Raw genomic sequence first — 23,256 nt, 5'->3', positions numbered from 1 at the left:
TATTCCTTTGGGTTGCTGCTACATTTCTTATCATGAGATTAGCTACTTCTTATGATGTGTTTGTCTTTGTCAAAACCCATTTGGATTTATCAGGATGGCACATGTTGGTTGGATTAATCATTGCTTCTATCTCAAAAACTGATTATTTCCAAAGCAAGCATATAAATCTGAAGCATGAAGAATTTAGGAAATCATGAAGTGAAAGGCTGTGCATAATCAACCATGTGACAGAAGTGGTGGGATTATGAGTTACATGTGGCTACTTTTTTTTTTTCTTTTTTTTTGTTTTACATGTGGCTACTTTATTCTAGCTTTCTCTTTGTATCTTCCTTTGGCTATTTTATTTGATATCTTTAACAGAAATTGTCACAGTGGTGCCAGGGTGGCTCAGTCAGTTAAGTGTCTGACTCTTGATTTGGGCTCAGGTCATGGTCTCGGGGTCATGAGATGGAGCCCCCCTGTCGGGCTCCACGCTAAGCATGGAGCCTGCTAAAGATTTTCTCTCCTTCTCCTCCCCACTAGTACGCAACACTCTCTCTCTCTCTTAAAAAAAAATTGGGGCTCCCTGGGTGGCTCAGCGGTTTAGTGCCTGCCTTTGGCTCAGGGCATGATCCTGGGGTCCTGGGATCAGGTCCCACATTGGGCTTCCTGTGTGGGGCCTGCTTCTCTTCTGCCTGTGTCTCTGCCTCTGTGTGTATGTGTGTGTGTGTGTGTGTGTGTGTGTGTGTGTCTCATGAAAAAATAAATAAAATCTTTAAAAAAACAATTGTCACAAATCAGTGTAACAAGTCAAACATTAGTTAGCCATTCCATGGTCTTTTTTTGTCATCTATACCAGAGGTCCACAAATGATGAATCATAGACCAAATCTGTCCCTCTGAATGTCTTTGTAAATAAAATCTTATTGGGACATAGTCATATAGTCATGTAAATTTGTTTATGCATTGTCTATGGCTGATTTTGCACAATGATAGCAAAGTTGAGTAGATGATAAGGCCCCAAAGCCTAAAATATTTACTATCTGGCCTTTTATAGAAAGTATTTGCTATTCTGTGATCTAACTGTTGCATCTCACAGTGTTCTAGAAGGAAATTACACTCTCCAGCCACAATCTACTCCCCTACTCTCTGTCCCTTTAGATCTGCTTGTTTCTACTTCTCTGAGACATCCCATTTCTCAATTACCTTCTTTTTCTAGCAAATCTACCATCATCAGTTTACATATCTTTCTCTTCTCAGTTACTATCACAACCAAATCCACTCCAAAATTTATTTAACCTGAAAATAAAGCTGGTCACATTGATCCAACTTCTACATTAGGTCAAATCCATATCATCATCATCATCATCAGTTCAATAACAATGGAAAGATAGAATTAAAAGAAGTGTAACTATTTACTTAGGTTGTAAAGAAATCATTAAAGTGGTAAAGGAGGATTCTGCCCTTAATGAGCAGTAGAATATTTCAAAATTCTGTCTTCCCAGCATCATTATTCTTAGTATCCCCCCAAATCAATGACAACTGCTGTGGTAGATGCTATGGTGCACTGCCCAGACCTCCCTTTCAGAAGGCATTCATTCTTCCAATTGCCAGGCTCTCTTAAAGGGAGTTGCCTAGGGCAGCCCAGGTGGCTCAGCAGTTTAGCGCAGCCTTCAGCCCAGGGCCTGATCCTGGAGACCCGAATCAAGTCCCACATTGGGTTCCCTGCATGGAGCCTCCTTCTCCCTCTGCCTCTCTCTCTGTGTGTGTCTCTCATGAATAAATAAATAAAATCTTAAAAATAAATAAATAAAGGGAGTTGCCTCACTCAATGTTAAGCCTTCTTTTGGAGAGCATCCCACATCTAATGATGGTTGATGTAGGGGTTTGGGTTCCTTTGCCTCAATTAGGGAGGCCATCCAGGTTCCAGAGTTCAATAAGATTGTCCCAGGCTTCTATAGTGACCATATGACAATTCAACTGTTCCCCTGCCCAAGTCCATTTACCTCTCTCTTACAGGTGTTATTCCTACAAGTGTTCCCCCAATAAAGTCCTGCAGGCCAATCTCTGCCTCAGAGCCTATTTACCAGGGAACCCATTTTTAGACAGCTGCTTTCTTCCAATGCTTTCTCATCTCCTTCTCATCACCCAAATGAAAGCTTCCTTAGTTCCAGTCTTTATGTCTGTCTCCTCATTGTCCTGTGATCTAACGAGCCTGGTCAATTCCTTTTCTCTCAATAGAATTCACTATCTTTCCTTTAAGTTTCTAATTAGATATGAAAAAGAATCTGTAAGTAGTTCAACAATTTGTGCTAGTATGTTTTAATGCCTTGTTCTAAGATTTTAAGGTGTTGCCATACAGAGGTTTTGGACTAGAATATCAGGTCTAATTTTTAAAATGTTTCACTGTTTTATTTTTTAGCAGAATATCTAAACACAAAGCATTAAAAATCATGTTTTCTACATTATGCACTTAAAAAGTCTTTATATGATCATAATAGGGTCAACTGTATAGTGAAAGCTTTTCTGCAAAAAATTTTCCCCTGCAATAGCATTTGATTCAAAGTGAAATGCTTACATACAAAAGTTAGACAACAACACGAGAAGACATAAAACATTTTAAAACAATCTTATTATCATCAAGTTCCTCTTTTATGAGTCTGCTTCTGGAAGGAAGGAAGGAAGGAAGGAAGGAAGGAAGGAAGGAAGGAGGGAAGGGAGGGAGGGAAGGAAGGAGAAAGAAAAGAAAGAAAGAAGAAAGGAAGAAAGGCAAGAGACGGAAGGAGAGGGGCAGGGAGGGATAGGTAGGGGGGTGGAAACCAAGTTGAAAGAAAATCAAGAGGAAATCATTGTAAATTCATTAACTTCTTTGCATAACACACACACACACACACACACACACACACACACACCAAGCCAAATTAGTAACTGTTTCCATTCACGTGACAGTCCCAAACTCTTCATAATCCAACATGCTGGAGATGTTAAGAGGGTCCTAACACTGGACCTTTACATATTGAGTTATAAGTGCCAAGATTCTGTTACTACTCTAGTAACATTGGTGGTAACAGCAGTAACAATGTCAGGGAAAGTTCTAATAATTTTACCTGTAAAATCTCATTTTGTCCTCAGAGCTACCCAATGATTTAGTCACTATTATTAGCTAATATTAACAAATGAGTAAACTAATGCATAGATAGATTAAGTTAGTCATCCAATATGACATACTTAGTCAACAAAACCCAGATTTCAATCAGGGCAGCCTGACTGAGGAGCTGTTATATCTCCTTTTTCTGCTGCCTTCTATTACATGTTTCAAGCATTGAAAATACCTTGCATTTTACAGATTTGATTTCCATTCACTTTCTTAATAATTCTGATTACATTTCTTAAAAGTTGCTTAATAGGAGGAGGGAAAAGGCATGCAGACAATTCATGCAATAAAACTGGGAATCCTACCATTGAAGAAGCCCTCTTTTTCTCTCTGGAAGAGCTTTTTCAGTTATCTATTCATCATATCCTATGAAAAAAAGATAATCAATTTACCCTTTCAAAGTCTTTCTGAAAAGTCAACGATGACTTACCTAACTTAAAATGCTAAACACAAAATATTTGTAAATAACAATATGAACCCTATTCTGAGATTTTAATATTACTGTGATTTTAACATTTAGGGCTCCAAGAGACTTAGGGTCCTACCAACCTGGGTATGAATTTAACCAAAAGGAAAGGGTCAAATATTTGGTGGTGACCACAGACTAGTCTCCAGTGACAGAACACCTGTGGATGCTCAATTAATCCGTAATCCCAGCAAATCATCCTCTGAATTCACTTGCTAGAGAAGTATAGACCAAGGACCAAGATGGGGGATATTACTACTACCCCTGGAAAATAACTGTGGGTGAGGAGCATCATGGTCAAATAACACAGTGTATGTTTTTCAGATTCCTTATTTTCCAATTCCACAAATCAGAACCCTTCTATGTCTCAAATAAATGCTCATTAGACTACCACATGCAAATAGGTTACCAGTAACTCCCCAATTTGTAAATCCAAAGGACACCCATGAATCTCTCTCATTCCTTATTCAGGCCCTCCTCTTTTGATCTCTCTGACACTACTGTCTTCCCATTTTTCCATCTTCAATTCCTTTTGAAGAATCCTGTCTCCTTTATTCAACCCTTTAATACAAGCATTCCCCCAGGGTTTGCAGTTTATTCACTTGGGTGGAAAATAATCCTGCCTTGTGAATTTGATTACATTGTATTCCCTACAAAGAATCTAGTATAACTAATTATTCTCAATCTGTGAATAGATAACTGTTTCTACCAAAATAAATAAATACCCAACCTTGTGCTCCTTTCAAAGCATTTCTCCCCACAGTTTTCTGTGAATCAGTTTTAAATGGAGGGAGAAAAACTGAAACACAGAGCTATTCTCTGTAGTCCTCTGGTTAGATTTCAACCCCAGGAAACAGCAATCACCCTGCACTTCAGCTCCCCAACTCAAATAGCTTTGTGGAACAGCTCAGGATTGTGTTACCACCAAAACAATTTCTACATAAGATCTGGGAGTTGGCAATGGAATGTGTATGTGCTTGACAGGTCATCCCTACCCCCACTAGGTTTACCCTGCTTCTTGTTCAGATTTAGTATTATGTCCTAGAAGGTCAGAGCAGCAAAATAACCTGGATGCCTCTCTAAAGTTATTATTAATGCATAATAAGCAGTAGAATATTTATTACAAAGCACTTTACTTAGTCATATTCTGATCTAAAATTTTATGGTCCAATTATCCAGGTAAAAGGAGGTGGAGAGGGTATACAGCTCTGACTTCAGTTGGGGTTCTAAGATCCAGGCCTAGGTAGCAGGGGAGTGGGAGGACCTGCCCAAGAGCTATGCATGATGAGCTGAAGGAAGCCAAGATTTGGATTTTTTTTAAGTAAGGGAAAATTTAAATAATCAAGTTGAGCAGAGTAGACAGAGGGTCAGTCAACTAGGTAAGATAAAGTAAATTAATTCCTCAAGGTGAAGGTCATCTTCTGTTTAACTGCTTTTGTGGAGTAGGAGTTGGAGGAACTGGGAAAGCTATTAATATTCAATTTGGGTTGGAAATTTTTACCTCTTCTCTATCAACATTGTGATTTTACCCATCCTAGACTAACTATTGAGGTTATAAAAATGTGTCAGAAATTAGAACGAAGAAAACTACTATCATGTTTCCTACTCATACTTTAATTTTGATGCCTGGAGAAAAGTAAGGGCAAAACTTTCATCTGTGGGTTACTAAGAGTCTGGGACATCCCATCAAGGAAAGAAAAACACTTGCCAACAGCAGTCCCACGGTGAACAAAAATTGAGTGTGGTCTTCCAGCAATACAGACTTGAGCTCTGTGTTCAAAATGATGGTGAACTTAGAATTAATGAGGTTTATGTTCAGAATAGTTAAGGTTATAATTGAAATTACAGTTGACCCTTAAACAGCATGGGAGTTAGAGGTGCCAACCACATGGTTGAAAATTTCGTGTGTAACTTTTGACTCTCCTATAACTTAACTACTAATAGCCTACTATTGACCAGAAGCCTTACTGATAACATAAATAGTTGATTAACACATATTATGCTTGTTATATGTATTATATACTTTACTCTAACAATACAGTGAGCTAAAGAAAATATTATTAAGAAAATCTAAGAAAGAGAAAAATACATTTACAGTATGGTACTGCATTGATTGAAAAACTCTGCATAAAAGTATGCTTACACAATTCAAACCTATGTTGTTCAAAGGTCAACTGTATTTCATTAGACTGCATTTATGCAATTTTTTATAACTATTACTTTATTAAATTCTCCTTTTAGTTATCTACCAGGATAATTTTAATGTTTGATTAAGAAAAACACAAGTGGAATATCAATGAAAATGGATCAATAAGTGAGCTATAGAATTAGCAATTACTTGTTTAATTGTCTGTGTACCCTTAGTAGGATATAAGCTCCATGAAGGTGAGGATGGGATCGTTTTTAGTGAAAACAACATTGCCTAGCACATAATAAATGCTCAATAAATATTTGCTGAAATAGATTAGAGTCAAGGAGGCACCATGTACAGTAGCAGTTAAACATTTATATTCTCTAACATTTGGAACTTTTATTTTTTAATTATTTTAAGATTTTATTTATTCCTGAGAGACACAGAGAGAGGCAGAGACACAGGCAGAGGGAGAAGCAGGCTCCCTGTGGGATGCGGGATTAGATCCAAGGACCCTGGAATCATGACCTGAGCCAAAGGCAGATGCTCAACTACTGAGCCACTCAGGTGCCCCTATTTGGAACTTTTAAAAGTGCTTTAACTTTTAAATCATATCTACTGAATGACATGAATATTAAATCAAATGTAGTAATCAATATTTGGATGCTCCATTAGTCAGTCATTCAAAGGTATTTTTAAAATGAAAGATGGAAAAAATAAATAAATAAAATGAAAGATGGATGTTTCTAGAATGCAATCAGGATTTTTGGATTATGAAGTGTAATAAGTCCTTAGTAAGACCAATTTCTCTAACAGAATACAGTGTTCATTGAATTAACAAGATCTAGAAGATCTCTAAAAGAAATTGAAAAAGAAGAGATGGTGGGTAAATAGCAGAGCTAACCAGAACTGAGTATAATTGTTAGACCATATTCCTTCAAAACTGCATACAAAAGAAATTTAGTGATGTATATTTGGTCAAGTCCCTACTCTCTTGTGGGCATAATTTGCCACTTAGCACTATACATAAAAGGGATGACACTTTAAAGATGCCAGAATCCTGGGAAGAAAATATAAAAAAAGAAAAGAACAATGTATTTGCCACAGCTTCTTACCACACATGAAATATACCCTATTGGTTCTTCCTTCTGGACATATTTTTGTTCTAGGGGTAAAGAAATTATCTTTGGTCTAATCTTTTCTTTTATTCTTACTTGTTAATGAGGAAAAGATATAAAGTCTCAAATCCCAAAAATATGAAGTCCTAGATAAAGTAGAGGTCTCATGTAAACAAACAAAACATGTGGCTAATCTTTATCTTTTTATTGGCATATTTTTCCTTACAGATGAGCCTATTGGTGTGCACCTACCTTATACCTTTCTTGGAAAAGGTGTACAATATAAGGAAAGAAAATAATACCATACTGGGCTAAAGGAAAATGGAGATAAACACATTCGTCAACATGTATGGACTATGGAAACACTTTACATCTCTTCTGTATTTTCTGTGAACTCCTTTTGGAAAAGTTGCTCGAGAACACACTCCAGTAAAAGGAAAATAAAGAATTCTAAAAAGAAGATACAGGATATAAACAATTCTTTTAGCTCAGTAGAGCACTGAAAAGAAACTAATTTTTATAAATTAGAATAAAAACTCAGAAGACTTTTAGAAGTGTCTATAAGATAAAAATGAGAATATTCTGAATACTAAGATGAATGATTACAGTGATGGGAATAAATATACATGTCTGTCCTTGACAGGAAATAATGAAGGTAATTTAAAACCATAGAAAATGTAAAAATTCTGTAAGAAAGTCACAATTAAAGATGAAACAAGGGCAGCCCGGGTGGTTTAGTGCCGCCTTCAGTCCAGGGCCTGATTCTGGAGACCCAGGATCAAGTCCCACGTCAGGCTCCCTACATGGAACCTGCTTCTCCCTCTGCCTGTATCTCTGCCTCTCTCTCTTTCTCCCTCTCTGTGTCTTATGAATAAGTAAATAAAATCTTAAAAAAAAATAAAGATGAAACAAGATGAAATGTAGCATGATTTTGAGAAATGTAAAGTAAGAAAAGAGAATCTATTTGATCAGACACTAGATGATTCTCTTTCAAGTAATACAACTTATGACATTGAATTACATTTCCTATTTTCAGCTTGGTCTTTACTGAACAATATTTATATGATCATGATATTTTAAAATTATTTTTATTTTTAAAAATTTAGACTCAAACTATAGAGTAAGCACTTCAAGATATCAAGATATAGTTACAGAATAGAATTTATTTTTATTTTTTTAAATTTTTTTTATTTTTTATTTATTTATGATAGTCACACACAGAGAGAGAGAGGCAGAGACATAGGCAGAGGGAGAAGCAGGCTCCATGCACCGGGAGCCCGACGTGGGATTCGATCCTGGGTCTCCAGGATCGCACCCTGGGCCAAAGGCAGGCACTAAACCGCTGCGCCACCCAGGGATCCCCAGAATAGAATTTAAACATTATATACTTGATAAGGTCAAATGACTGAGAAAGCTTACAGAGTTTAAGAGATAGAGGGAGGAGAGGATAGAAGTATAGGGTTCCACATTTTCTTTCTTTTTTTTTTTTTAAGATTTTATTTATTTATTCATGAGAGACACACACACACAGAGAGGCAGAGACACAGGCAGAGGGAGAAGCAGGCTCTATGCACGGAGCCCGACATGGGACTCGATCCCGGGTCTCCAGGATCATACCCCAGGCTGCAAGCATCACTAAACCACTGTGCCAACAGGGCTGCCTGGTTCCACATTTTCTTATTTAAATAATGGGAGAAGAATTGATGTATATAGAGACAGAGCACTAAACAGATTACACCCAGTGACCAAGTCAATCAAGTTGAAACAATAAGCAACAGAAGAAATATTAGGTATCTTAAGAGCTAAGAATGAAAACCATAGTTAAAATCTAAAAATAACAAAATGATAATACTCATGAAGAGCAAAATAACAAGAGAAGAAAATAGATAGTGCAAGATAAATTTTCAGTGTTCATGCTGGGGAGTCAGGAGATAACATCTGAAGTTAGTAAATCGTGAGAAGGAGCCATAACCATGTTGTTCAAATATACAAAGTAACCAAGAGTAGAACTACATTAGAATCATACTAGAGGGATTAGTATGGGGAGGAGGTGTCAGAGGTAGGGCGTGGGCAAGTTAAACTTTCCTTTTCATTCTATAATCTTCTGTTACATTCTAAACTCTTTTTCCCTTGTCATATAGATATGTGATTTTTATTACATAAAAAAGGTAAAACATGTCCCAGTAACTAGCTAAGTATTCTCTTCAGTGGTATTATCCCCAAGTGCATTCTTACTAAGGAGAAAATGAACATACTCCTGCAGGTAACAGTGATAGATGCAGCAATACCAAATGAGTACGGCAATTAATATTATGACGAGTAGAAGCATCAGGAATCCAAACATGTCAACTGAAATGCATGAAAAGAAATATATTTTTAAGTTAATAGAAGAGCAATAATTTCTTGTATGTTTTATCTTTTTAGTATCATGCAGTTTGATTTTTAAAAACAAATTAACAGGTAATGGAAAAATGGTATAACATACCTCATCACATACTCCAATAAAACTACCATTAATACAACAATCACTAACATTAGAAAAGAATCTGAGCTACTCTCCAGATTGGTAAATTATTAGACCACTGATTTATTTTTTTTTCCTTTATTTTCTCTTTAAACTCATTCCAAGGCAGTATCTCAAGAAAACAGCAGCCCCTTACATTGCTGCTTCTGTAAAGATGTATGCAGATAGCAGGAGAGGTTTGTTATTTGAGTTCAGGAACTCCTTATCAAAGAGACAACAAATGCTTGGAGAGCAGATTTCTAGCCTTTGGAAATTCCTCCCTCCGCCCATCTCGCCCTAGTGTACATGTGTAAAATGAAGCTACAAGGGCAGAATGTGAAATGGAAACCGAACTTTCCATTCATACTGAATATATGAACTGTTAATTGTTTATAAGCTCTTTGCTACAATAAATTATGATTTAAATATACCTGATAGTACCTAAAAAACAAGGACTTAAGGGCAAAATTCATGTTTTTTCACTTCAACGAAGAGACAGAAATTCTAGATTGGGTTTTCTCATCTAGCTAGGGCTCACCTGAAAAGCTTTTTGTTTCACCTTTTTTGAAAACTCCTTAGAAGATTCTAGTCCATTTCCCTGCTTTGGTAAGCACTTTATAACATACTAAAAACACAACATTATAGATCTAAAGATGATTAAAATTTATCCAGTCCTAGGGAGTCACTGTTCTGAATGGTAAGTGTCAGCACAGAATATTAGTTGAGGAAATGCAAGTTATAGTAATGTTATTGGGCTCAATATATCCTCAGCCCAGGACTAATGTATAATAAACTCCGGGAGTACCTAAAACATAAAACACAAACCTTGTTTCACTGGGTGATGATTATCATACATTAGAGTGTGTGTTAGAGCTGAAATTTAAAGTACTCAATAACTGGTATGGTAAGGTACTCACCAATCAGAATGAATGTTGATCTAGCCTGAACCAAAACTGGCCAGAAACAACCAGTATCAGCGTGCATCCAGGGAAATACCAATGAGCAGATTTTTTTTTTAGATTTTTAATAAACCAAATATAATAATTTACAATCCTCCAAATATAGTGAAATACAGGATTTACAAGTTAACTGAAAAATATAAGTACATAAAAATTCAAATAACAACAACTCACCTTTACAGTTTAGCCAAAATATAGAACTGAACTGACACCCGAAATATGGAAAACACATTTTTTTGCAAGCCCTTTCTTCACTGCACCAAAAACACTATATTTGGAAAGAAAAAAAATACAAGCAACATCCAAATATAATAACCACAGACAGCCCCAATAAGTGTTTAGTACTAGTTCCATAAGTGTCAATAAATAACAGCTTATCATTATTTTTATTATTATTATTATTATTATTATTATTATTATTATTATTATTTGTAGTAAATGCTGTTGGTGGCCTGCCCACCAGATCCTCTTTATCAGGCCCACAGATGCAATGGGTGTTGTTGCCAATGATTCAAACTGCCCTTCTCCTTGAATCGTACTTGGTAGATGGGGACCTTATTGCCCATGAGGTTACATCCCCCTCTGCCAGTAACTGGAACATGGGGTTCCAATCAGTGGGCATCCTTGCCTTAAGGGAGGGACAACTCTACTATGTCACTTTTTGTCAGGCCAAGTGTAGACTTCAGCTGAGGTCACATTTTTTCTTGGCTATTGTCTTTTTCTTGCCCCAAGTCCCTTATCCCATTGAATTTTGCTAAAGAGCAATCATTCAAGAAATCACATGTACCTGAATCCCTTTCTCAGGCTCTATGTTTAGAAGACTAACCCTGAGACATTATTTCACAGAGTAGTCATAACAACTTCAGTAGATAGGGTTTCTCTGTCTCTCTTTCCCTTTTTCTCTGTCTCTCTTCAATACTTGTTCCCATTCTCCTTATCTATAGCACTCCTTCCTCTGGGGAGATCTCCTCTGTTACATGTAGGGTTTGTGGAGCTGTCAATCAGCTGTGCCTCATGCCCCTCTCCTTCTGCTCATTGGTGTTCAGATAATCATGTGAAAAATAGGAAAAGTTATTCTACATCCCTTATTGAAGTAGCAAAAGGAAGGTACAAAGGTAGAAACCATTGTGGGAGATATGACTAGAATCTGGAAGAGTAAAAAAATAATAAAATAAAAATAAGGACAGACTGGTAAAAATATCACAAAAATAGGGCCTACCAATGTGACAGGCATCATTCTAAGCCCTTTAACATATTAACTCATTTCATCCTTCTGGTAACTCTGTGTGCTAGAAAAAAAAATTATGCCCACTTTATAGATAAGGACAAGGTATAGAACAGTCAAATGACTCACATAAGGTCACACATCTAATGAACAGAGGAGCTTGAATTCAAAACTTTGTTGGCATCCTTAACATTCCAATGTTGTCTCACATTGACTCGTTCTCAACAGATGGGCTTTTCTCCAACTTATAGACAAAAGTAGAGGCTCCAGGGGCAAACTTTACTCCACAAACTGATAAAATTTCTGTCATTCCTCCTCATCCTTATCCATTCTTCCCTTCCTTGAAGGAAGAATAATATTTCCTTAAATTCCTCTGTAATTCTATTTTGGATGACCATATACATTTTTGGATTGTAACTCATATCATATAAACTGTTTGCATATTTACTTTCCTCCCATTCTCAGTTCCCTGAGGACAGAGTGCATGTTTTATTCATCTTTGCATCTCTAACAACCTCACACATTTCCCAGCACGACAGTTTTCGATAACTATTGATTTGAATTAACACTTCAGCCATTATAATATATTAGAAGTCATTGAATTATATTTAATATACTCTATAATATAAGAAGGTAGAGAATTTTATCTTAAAATATTTACAGACATAACCATTATTCAATTCTGGGCATTTGATTATTTGAGTGTCATTTTTAATATAGTCCCAGTACCTCATATCCCTATTAACTAAGGGATAATAATTCCATATGGTCAATACAGAATTAGGGTGTCATCTTTTGGAAAAAGATCCCCTCCCCTCTCAGACTTTCACTGACAGTGTCCGCCACCTCCCCAGAGGGAATGCCAGAATTTATAAATGGCAATTCATGAAGCTACCAAGAATATTTGAATTCTTAACACTATAAAGAACTGGGACAGATGGCTGGGTATGCCTAGGACTGACCTGTTTTATGGTGGTGTCCACCACCATTGACTTGGTGAAATTGTTATACTGACTCCTTTTGCTTCCCTCAAATACTTCAATTGAATGATATATGCTTATTTTTCTTAACTATAGGGAATCTTCCTCAATTTTATTGTAAACATATCCTTGTTATTTAATAATATATGACTTGCCTTTTGGAGTTAGAAAACATTTTTACCAAAAACAAGTCCATAAAAAGCAATCCATTTACTATCCCCCAACACATAGCTCATAAACACAACATATAAAAACATCATTTTTTGTTGGTATCTTCTCTTCATTAGAAATAAAATTTCAAAGACCATGCAAAGAAACAGTGCTAACTCTCACCTGGGCTTTCACTGCTGTTGAGAATCATTATATGCCATTGTTGACATAAAATGGAATGATAGTTTTCAATCATGGTGTTACAATGACAAAACATGTCATAAGTAATTTTTTTTGGCGAATGCCAATTAGAAGACTGAATTTTGCAAATGAGTAGATTCTAGGTTTTCCCCATAATCACATTTTTCTTATTCATTGCATCTTTTTTTTTTTTTTATTCATTGCATCTTGATATGGATTATTGCTTGGGACAGAAAGGAATAAAGTTAATGCAAACCCAGTGGGTTTTTGGAATCTTCCACAGACTACCTCATCTACTGTACAGTTCATAAGAAATGACTGTTACTCACATGCTTGTAAAATGCACTTATAAATCCCATTCCTAATATCCCACAAAAATGCCCATTTTGATATTACTTTTCTGAAAAATCGTGCAGTGTGTGTGTGTGTGTGTGTGTGTGTGTGTGTGTGTGTATTAGGGCCTAGAGTAGGAGAGATAGAGAGGGTCCTGGATCCAAATCTGGATATGTCAATGAACATGTGGATATCACCGGTTAAGAGTCTCTCAGATGAAAAACAAAATGGAGAACCAGTTTCATGGATTCTTCTCCAAGGCAACGATTCTCCTTACCTGCACTTGGTATGACCATCCATCTGGAAGTCGATTTTTTTTTCTGAGAAGTTTAAGGCCATCTGTCAGGTTCAAGTTCTCTCATTTTCTGAACCAATTCATTGTGTCTTTTCTTTTCAGCTCTTTTTCCCCTTAAGAAGTCAATTCTCAGTTCCCAGGCTAATTTCTTAGTCTTTAAGTCCATGCATGGATCATACTCAGAAACACATTCACATTCACAAACACAGAACCTTTCTCATTTCCTTGTTGCCTCTAAGACAAATTCAGTCTGTTTCTTTGCATTCCTTCCTTCCTTTCTGAGTTCAGACGAAGTGGAAGAAGCAAAAGCAAACCTTCTTTCTCACCCTTCTATTTCCTTTACAAACTCCTCTTCCTGGTCTGTCTTCATACCCCTACACTTTTAAATACTGTGTTCTTAACCTTGTGTTATCTCATGGCTTCTGCTGGTACCTGCACTTAAAAAAATCCCAAATTCATATCCTTAGCCCTGATGACCCCCTGGGCCTTGGAGTCACATTCAAAATTGCTTGATTGACATTTCTTCCTGGAATTTTTCACCATCTCAAGCTCAAATTTTCTACAACTAAATTTATTACTTTCCCCAAAGAACTTCATTGTATTTACTTCTTTTTTTCTTTATTTCTGGTAGCATTCTCCCAGCCCATAATTTTAGAAGTCTTTGGCTCCTATCTCTTTTTCTCTATCTATAGTTCGCAAAACCCTATCAATCCTCTATTCTTTTCTTTTGACTGGAACAATCCTAGACTTCCTACCCGCAGTCCCTCCTGATGTGCTATTCATTATCATCAATTACCATTTTCTTCATGTCACCTTTTAGCTCAAACTAATTCCATTGAATCCCGTTGAGATAAAACACAGACTCCTTAGCCTGGCATTCAAAACCCATCACAATCTGAGGGAATTTACCTTTCCAAATAATTCCACAAACTTCCACCAATGACAGATTGTCACTCCTGCCACAGTGGACACCTGTTCATTCACCCTGTGATAGCTGCCTGCCTAAGGCCCTGTTCTTTCGTGTGCAGATTTTACCTTCTCTTTAAGGCTCAGACCAAGTTCTGCCTCTTCCCTGGAAGAAACCTTATCTAGTCATTGCAACTACACATGGATACTTTCTCTTCTGAACTCCTATTATATTTTATATCTGCTCCACTCCTTTCGAAATTATAATATTCTTCCACTTAGAGATTTATTTTTTGTAAAGTTTACATATTGTGCCTGCTAATTAAGTTGTCACTCTCTAGAAAGCAAAAACACTGCTTTACATATTCGTGTAACCTCTGGCACACTTATTATTGCCCATAAATGAGTAAATACTCTTTGATCCTCCCAATGTCCACCAGTTTAAACTCTCCCTTTGCACATTAACATTTATTTAATATTTTTGTGAGTATAATATTAAATTGTTTGGTTTATATAATGTTAACAGGCCACTAAACATTATTGTGTATCTTCCCCTTTCTGCATTTGTTTTCATGTTAATGACACTTGCTTATAAAAATGTCAATTTTTATGTCCATATAAGCTTATTAGAACAGAGTTCTTCCCTAAAACAAATACTCTAGCTTTCTCATGGAGCAATATTAACCATTGTTTTAAAGTCTTTTAGCTGACTTCTCAGTTGTCACTCTCTTGAGAGTCGGTTTGGCATGGCTTAGTATTTATGTAGGTCATTTTCCTTAGCTACAAGAAAAGAATCCATGTAATTTGTCTTAAATTATGCATTACCAATTTAAAGATGTTGAATATATTATGCTGTTCCTCTGGATAATGTGAAGTTCTGCTCTTTGAAGACTTTTTAGACTAAGATAAGGTGTTAGGTCTTTTTTGTGATAGGTCACTAAAGCCCAACTCAAACTGTTTTTTTATTGATTCATAAAATTGGGAAGTCCCGGGATGGCCTTGCTAAACCTCCAAGGATGTTATTCCCATTTCCTCTCTTTTCATCTTTCAGCTCTACTTCCCTCTATGTTTGACCTAATTTTCTCCTGTGGCAAATGTGGACGCTTTCCATATAGCTGGGAAAGAGCCTGGCTCCCAACAGATACCTTCCAATGTCTGGATAAAACTTCAAAGAAGGTTTTAATTGGCTTTTATTGGGTCTTCTGTCCAGTCCAGAACTAGTTACTGGGCCAGAGGCATGGGCTACCCCGAGTACCACTGCCTGGATGGGATGATTTCTGTAGAATAGAAGTGGTGGAATAAAGCTGATTGACAGCTACAGCATCACATAGAACTGAAGGAAGCCAGCCACAAAGGAGAGAAGGTGTGGTTACCTTGAAGAGGCTAGTGACACAAGCTGAACAAAAGAGTAAAACAAAAAACCTACCTCAGTCTACTGTATTTCACCCTCCGAATTTTCAGAATGTGAACAATCCTATTTTCCCCAACTCTGCATTTAAAAAAAAATGCTCCTGACAAATAATGCAAATAACCCTCAACTAAAATTGTTCTTACCCAAAGTCATTGTTAGTTATTGCCCTCCAGCTCTGTCTAGAATCTCAGAGTGGTGTGCATGATGTGCAGATGTCCTTGTTGGATTGCCTGGCCATGCAGTGAGTTATTGCTCACCAGTCTGGGTGCCTTAGGCTCAACCTGTTAAGGAGCATCCTGTTCCATTGTCCTCTGAGCCTCTATCAGAGAGAGCCATAGGGGAGAATGTCTCTTCTGGGGACTGCCCTGCTTTAGGAACTCCCCTGATGTGGACTTAGTTACTGGGGCCTAGGAATCAGCTTAGTACTGAATAAGCACAAGGTCCTGTTTGACAGGTTCACGTTTTCCTGGCAACTCATCTCCCATAAAACCCTGCTATATGGCATGGATTTGATTTCTAAAAACTCTGAGAATTCCTACCAAGGTTAGAAGTCTCTGGGCTATCATCTGAATGATAGGCTCCTGACAAATTTAACTTTGCAATTCTAGCCTTTAAGCAACAGTCGAAGAGGATAGGACCCATCAACCTAAGTGACTCCATTTGACCTCTGGTCTTGGTTAACATGAGAGAAAAGCTGGTCTTTGATATATCTCCTGCTCTCAGGGGTGGTTCTTTACTGGGAGTGAGTCATTATCTCTGCTGGTCTCAGGATGTTCAGCAAGAAATGATTGGGAGGGATCTGGGATCGGTGTTATAGGGTTGTTTACCAGCACAGAAATAGACTGATTAGGTTAGGAATTGCCACTGTGGGAAATTTGAGGAAATATTGCTAACCAAAGGCAAGAAATAGAGAGTCTTGGGGCCAAGGTGAGGTGAGAAACTGGATTTGTAGTTACACTAACGCAGACTTTGATGCAGTATGCTCTAGCAGCAATAGGCTAATAATGAGTAACAAATGAAAAGATAGACCAATGGACCAATCAGGTCTAGGGAATGTAGGTCAACACAGTTAAAGATGAGAAGGCAAGGACAGAAGCAGCCCAGGTGGCTCAGCGGTTTAGCGCCACCTTCAGTCCAGGGTGTGAGCCTGGAGGCCCGGAATCGAGTCCCATTACGGGCTTCCTGCATGGAGCCTGTTTCTCCCTCTGCCTGTGTCTCTGCCTCTCTCTGTGTGTGTCTCTCATGAATAAATAAATAAAATCTTTAAGAAAAATGAAAAAAATTAAAAAAAGAGAAGGCAAGGACATTACAGTAGTGGTGATTTTTGCAACCTCCAGTGACATAAAATAATGTGTATAGGCAAGGATCAAGGCTACTGATATCACAAAATGTTCAACAAATTTATTTGCTTTCTAATGAAAGTCCTCAGCATGAGATAATCCTGCAAAAAAAAATTTTTTTAAAACTGAAACTAATCAAGCCTCCATACGAGAACAAAAAATAGAGAAAAGAGGAACATAATACAGCGCATTATGGGGATGTGACCAGCAAAATCCAGTTGGTGGGAAACGCAGTAGAACAATTCAGTTTCTACAACAAATAAGTAGCAATAAAGAAAAAGAGGGAGAAGGAGCATACAGATAAAGAGATTTAAGGAATATATCAGCCAACTGCAATGTATGGATTTCATTCAAATGAAGTTTAAAAAAATTACGAAACAAGAGAAATGTGATTATTTCCTGGGTGCCTGGTGATATTAAGAAGTTGTTAATTTTTAGGTATAATTATGTAATAATATTGTAATATTTTAATATTATAAATAACATTAAAAGAAATGAAGGACTTGTAATATTTTAAAGCAAAGTATGTATTATACACACACACACACACACACACACGGAATGAGAGCAAGAGGGAGGAGAGAGAGAGAAATATTTGTAAGTAAAATGATATGGTATCCAAATCTTTTTTTGCTTCAAAACAAGCCATTTTGGCAGGGAGAGGGAGTATATGAAATAAGATTGGCCAAGATAGATCTTGCAAGTATACAGTTTTATTTTATCATTTTCTCTACCTTTGTATGTTTGAAAATTTCCATTGTAACAAAGAAATGTGGAAGAATGTTTCATTCAAGTGAATAGCCATGAGAATTCACAGGAAGGATGCTTGAAGGAATCTAGAAGAAAGGGCCAATAAGCTGAAGGAAAAACAAGAGATTAAAGGACTAAAGGGCAGTCTTGCTAAGGCCAAAAAGTAAGTACAGTGTAAGGAGAACAAGAATTTAGAAGCCCCTGTAGATTGCGCAGGGTTCAGGGTATGGCCACAGAAATGACTTTAATTTTTTTTCTTTTTAAATTAAAAAATTTTTTTTTTTATTTATTTATTTGAGAGAGAGAGAGCACACAAAAAGGGGAAAGGCAGAAGCAGATTCCCCACTGAGCACACAGCCTGATGTGGGGCTCTATCCCAGGACCCCGGGATCTTGACCTGAGCCAAAGGCAGACACTTAACTGATTGAGCCATCCAGGCACTGCCCCAGATGTGACTTCTTAATGCACAGAGCTGAGAAAGTCAGGAGTTTGAGGGACCAAGTGTGTCTGGGCCTTTGCTGAGTTTGCAAAGCACATAAGGTGATGGCATTAACTGGGTGGAGAAGTCCATGAGCCAGGAACCCGGTCCCCATTAAATGAAGGCATGGCCTTGATGAAGATAAGGAGCACAGAATGGTGCATCTAGATCACTATGACAGATACCAGTTACTAGAGCATGCTCTTTTCTTATTAGTGATTTCATGTCTCTCTGTCCTTGGTGTTAATTATTGGTTCTCTAATACTAGTTATGATAGAATGGTTTTGTAAGGGTTGCTACAAAGTTCTCTGTAACACTATCTCCCTCATTTCATATGGCATTTCTGCTTTCTTCCAAATCTGAAGTGAAGGACAATGATTTCAGCTGCCTAATCATCAGAGAAGGGAATTTAGCTACACTGTAGTTAAGGAACAATGTGTCATCCTTCCAGTTTTGGGGGAATAGAGTAGCAAGGAAGTTTTTGCTGCATCTCAAAGGAATTATCTTTTCCTTGACTTTAAAAAATTCTTCCCAAAGTATAATTCTTTTCAAGCAAAAAATTGTTTTGTTTTTGAAGCCTAATTTTCTAGAAGGAAGTACATTTACAACTGTAAATTGTGTGACTTTATAACATTCTCAAGACAATTTTTTCATATATAAGTTAACTTACTTTATTATCTTCTGTGCATAATTGACAATTTTTCTTTGCAGCACATGCTATAAAAAATTAAGTGTAAAACCGTAAATGCAAAGACCATTTGTTGCTTAATTTTATATAAAAGTGCATTTCATTTAGTCATTCCTGTTTAATGGCATACTCATCCATATACCAGTTTTATTTCATTATTTTCATATCTAGACACTTTCCCCACTGGTACTATTTAAATCCTCTTTCCTATTTCCTACTATTGCTTGGAAAAATATGAAATGGCATTATCTAACCTTGATTAGCCAAGTTTAAGTTCTAAAAAATAACTTCCAAAAAACAATAAAGAAAAATGAATTGGCAATATCACTGTATATTTACAACATCATACTTTAAAACCTCTTTTAGTAATTCCTTTGTTATTCAGCATGATTTTGCTAAGATATTCTTGGCTAATTAGTTCTTAAATATTTCTTTTAAGATTTTATTTATTTGACACACACACAAACAGGAAAGAGAGTAAGCACAAGCAGGGGGAGTGGCAGAGGGAGGCAGAGAAGCAAACTCTCCACGAAGTAGAAAGCCCCATGTGGGGCTCGATCCCTGTGATCATGACCTGAGCAAGGCAGATGCTTAACCAACTGAGCCATGCAGGTGCCCTAGTCCTTTAAGCATTAAAAAAAAAAAAAAATCAATTCTCCATCTTACTGTACATAAGATTTAAAAACTTCTCCCAGATGAGGATTTTCATTTTTATTTCATAAAAAATAGACAATATAAGTTATATTTGAAAGTTCTACAATAAAAGCTCTAAGTCTAGAAAAAAAGTATTTTGATGGATATTTTTCTTATTTAAACATCTCTGTAAAGTAAGTAGAGTCTGGAATTCATACCCCAGCTTTCATGTGATATAATGACAATAAAGTCACTCTATTATTTTGGGGACAGAGTTCATAAACTCTGTGGAAAAGGTCAGACTTTTCTTTTTAATTTCAAATTGTTTGATTGGGTACAGATCTGATTTGACTGGGAAAAGACTTACAATAGTTTTTTCAAATTAAGCCCTATTGAATATTACTTCTCTCTACCCAAAAGTATCCTTTTGGAGTCTCCAAGATGAAGCTGAGTAAAAGCAAGGTAAATGGGAAAGATTCTACTGCTTCAGCTATGTTGGGGACAGCTAGCTTCAGGCTTAATTCAGGAAGTAGTAGCAGGGAAACAAAAGGCACGTGACTCAGCCACCATTCTCCAAATTCTACTTCTTTTCCACAGCTAAAGTTTTTACTTTGGAATAATTTTTGATTTACAGAAAAATTTCAAAGATTATATGGAAAGTTCCTGAATACCGCTCACCTGTTTTCCCCATGGATAACATCTTATCATTGTACATTTGTCAAAACTAAGGAACCAACACCAATACATTACTTTTAACTAAACTCCAGATTTTACTAGGATTTCACTGGCTTTTATACTAATGTACCTTTTTTTGTTCTAAGCTCCAAGATCCTACTGCATTTGGTCATCATGTCTTCTCTAGTCTGTGACAGTTTCTTAGACTTTCCTTGTTTTTCATGACCGTGATGGTTTTAAAGAGTAATGGCCAAATATTTTGTAGGATATCCCTCAGTTTGGGTTTGTCTAATGTTTTTCTCATGATTAGACTGAAGATATGGGTTTGGGGGAAGAATACTGCAGAGGTGAAATTGCCTCATTACATCATATCAGCATGTACAGAATCAACATTGTTTTCTATTTACCTTGTTAATGTTAATACATTAGAGAAAGTGGAAGACAAGGCATCTTTGTGTAAACTAGGAAAAGGTGAGTCTCTGAAAGAACCAACTAGAAAAACACAAACCCTTACTGAGCAGCCACAGTCAGGAATCAATCCAGCTCCATGGGAAATATAGATTAGCCTTCACTCTCAGATTATGTGGAATCCTTATTAAGCAATTTGTAAACACAAATGTCTATTTGAAAACAATCCTGAAAGGTGGTTATTATTATCCCCATTTTATTGATGAAGAAAGTGACCTCGGAAAAGTCAAATAACACATTCAAGTTCACTTGCAAATAATGACAATGTGGATTTGAGCTGTTTTGACCATCAGCACTTCTATCTTCTCCTGGGAAATATAACCCATCCTTCCTTTACAGGACAGCTTCTTCCTCAGCTTTAGACACATGTACCACTGATAACTGCCCTCTCCTATATAAACTCCCTGGTCCCAGCCAGGCACCTAAGGCTACACACCTGAACCAAACTGGGCTAATCACAGACCATACTCACTAGTCCAGGGAGAGGGAATATGACCAAGTCAGGCCAATGAGAGTCTTCCTCTGATGATCTACAAATTAAAATGTAAGGGTTAAGAGGTGGCAGGGAGTCACTTTCTCTTTGTTTGGGAAGTTGAGAAGATGGGGCTGCCAGTGGCCATGGAAAAAGTCCTAAGGAAGAAGCTAATAGGAGCGAATGAAGCTGATGAGAGAAAACAGAGAGGGAAATATAGAGGTGATGGTGATTCGCTCATTTCTGAGGTCCAATGCATTTCTCTTGTTTCACTCAAGTAAAGCTAATTACATTTCTCTTATTTTTTTTAATTTTTATTTATTTATGATAGTCACAGAGAGAGAAAGAGGCAGAGACACAGGCAGAGGGAGAAGCAGGCTCCATGCACCGGGAGCCCGACGTGGGACTCGATCCCGGGTCTCCAGGATCGCACCCTGGGCCAAAGGCAGGCTCCAAACCGCTGCACCACCCAGGGATCCCAGACATTTCTCTTATATGTAAAATCTTACACCGCCTCTAAAAACATTTCAAGCAGCCCTGGTGGCTCAGTGGTTTAGCACTGCCTTCAGCCCGGGTTGTGATCCTGAAGACCTGGGATCAAGTCCCATGTCAGGCTTTCTGCATGGAGCCTGCTTCTTCTGCCTGTGTCTGTGTCTCTCATGAATAAATAAATAAAATTTTTTTTAAAAATTAAAATAAAATAAAAATAAAAATAAAAACATTCCAGTTAGTATCAAGTCCACAGCTTTGTTTCTTTCCACTAAGTCCTGATATTTTCCTTTTCTTTCCTGCTACTTATCTTTTTTCCCAAAATTAAAACAGGATTATTGTCCGTCTGTAGTTATAAAGGTAATATGTGTTCAATATAAGAAATACGTACACATTAAAAACAAACACTGAAATTCCACCATCCAGAAAAACTCTGATCCTTTATCTTAAGCAAATTATTTCCACTGATCTCAACCTAGATTTGGCCTCATTCTGTATGGTTTCAACCATGAAATCCTAAACTCTAATATTCTATTCTGACTGGAATCTTCTTTCCTTTCCTTTCTCACTTGCATTTTGACCTTACTCAGAGCTTCACTTTCCTTGTCCTTTCTATTGTTTTCCAAATCTGTTTGCCCCTCATAGCCTCTTTTCCCTCTTTTAGCCTGACCCTGATGTCAGTGAATGACCTGATGTGGTCCATTTCAGAGGTTTAAACATTTGTATAATTACCCAGCAATCTTTCCTATAGTCTTTCCTGCCTTGTTGGAGAATCAGTGAGGGCCAGCTAATCATCTTTTACATGAAACAATAGGTTCTTTCCTTATTTTCACTCTATTCCTGAAGGAGGTACTAGCTATTTACACAGCCAGGTACCAGATTCTTCCCTTGCCCTAAAGGTCTGATTTTTGTATATTTATCTTCTATCTAGTTACTTCCTTCCTCTTAATTACATTTTTTTTCATAACTTCTGCAGCATCATTCTCTTCTAGTTCTCCTGGGACATCTCTGGCCATTCTTTTTGAGTTTTCTTGACTGGTTCCACTTCCTCTATCAATGTCTAAAATGTTATTCCATAAAGTTTCATCTTTGGTCCCCTTTTCTTTGCCCATGAGTGATCACAATTTGAAACACCTAAAAATGCCAGGCACCAAAATATATTATATCACATATCAAAACAAGAATTTTCTTTTTGATTGGCATTGCAATGAATTAATAAATTAGTAATTTTAAAAATAGAACAACTTAATCACACAAGCTGATTCTAATGTTTACCTGGAAGAGGAATTGTTTTAAGAACAGCTAAGAGAGGGTAGCCCTGGTAGCTTAGCGGCTTAGCGCCGCCTTCAGCCCAGGGTGTGATCCTGGAGACCCAGGATCGAGTCCCATATCAGGCTCCCTGCATGGAGCCTGCTTCTCTCTCTGCCTGTGTTCTGCCTCTCTCTGTGTGACT

At 37.1% G+C, this 23,256-nt stretch overlaps 1 protein-coding gene across 1 annotated transcript in view; it reads right to left on the bottom strand.

Moving 5' to 3' along the window:
* Positions 1-23,256, bottom strand: part of CDK14 (cyclin dependent kinase 14) — a 727,523-nt gene that overhangs the window by 656,301 nt on the left and 47,966 nt on the right. Inside the window, exon 3 of the mRNA XM_041727412.1 lies at positions 3,438-3,498. The gene's annotated coding sequence lies outside the window, so the exon portion shown is untranslated. The remainder of the gene's footprint in view (positions 1-3,437; positions 3,499-23,256) is intronic.

The sequence above is a fragment of the Vulpes lagopus genome, chromosome 13, assembly GCF_018345385.1.
Source record: "Vulpes lagopus strain Blue_001 chromosome 13, ASM1834538v1, whole genome shotgun sequence".
Taxonomy (NCBI): domain Eukaryota; kingdom Metazoa; phylum Chordata; class Mammalia; order Carnivora; family Canidae; genus Vulpes; species Vulpes lagopus.
The sequence above is the reverse complement of the archived record's forward strand: the minus strand, read 5'-3'. Positions and strand labels throughout refer to the sequence as shown.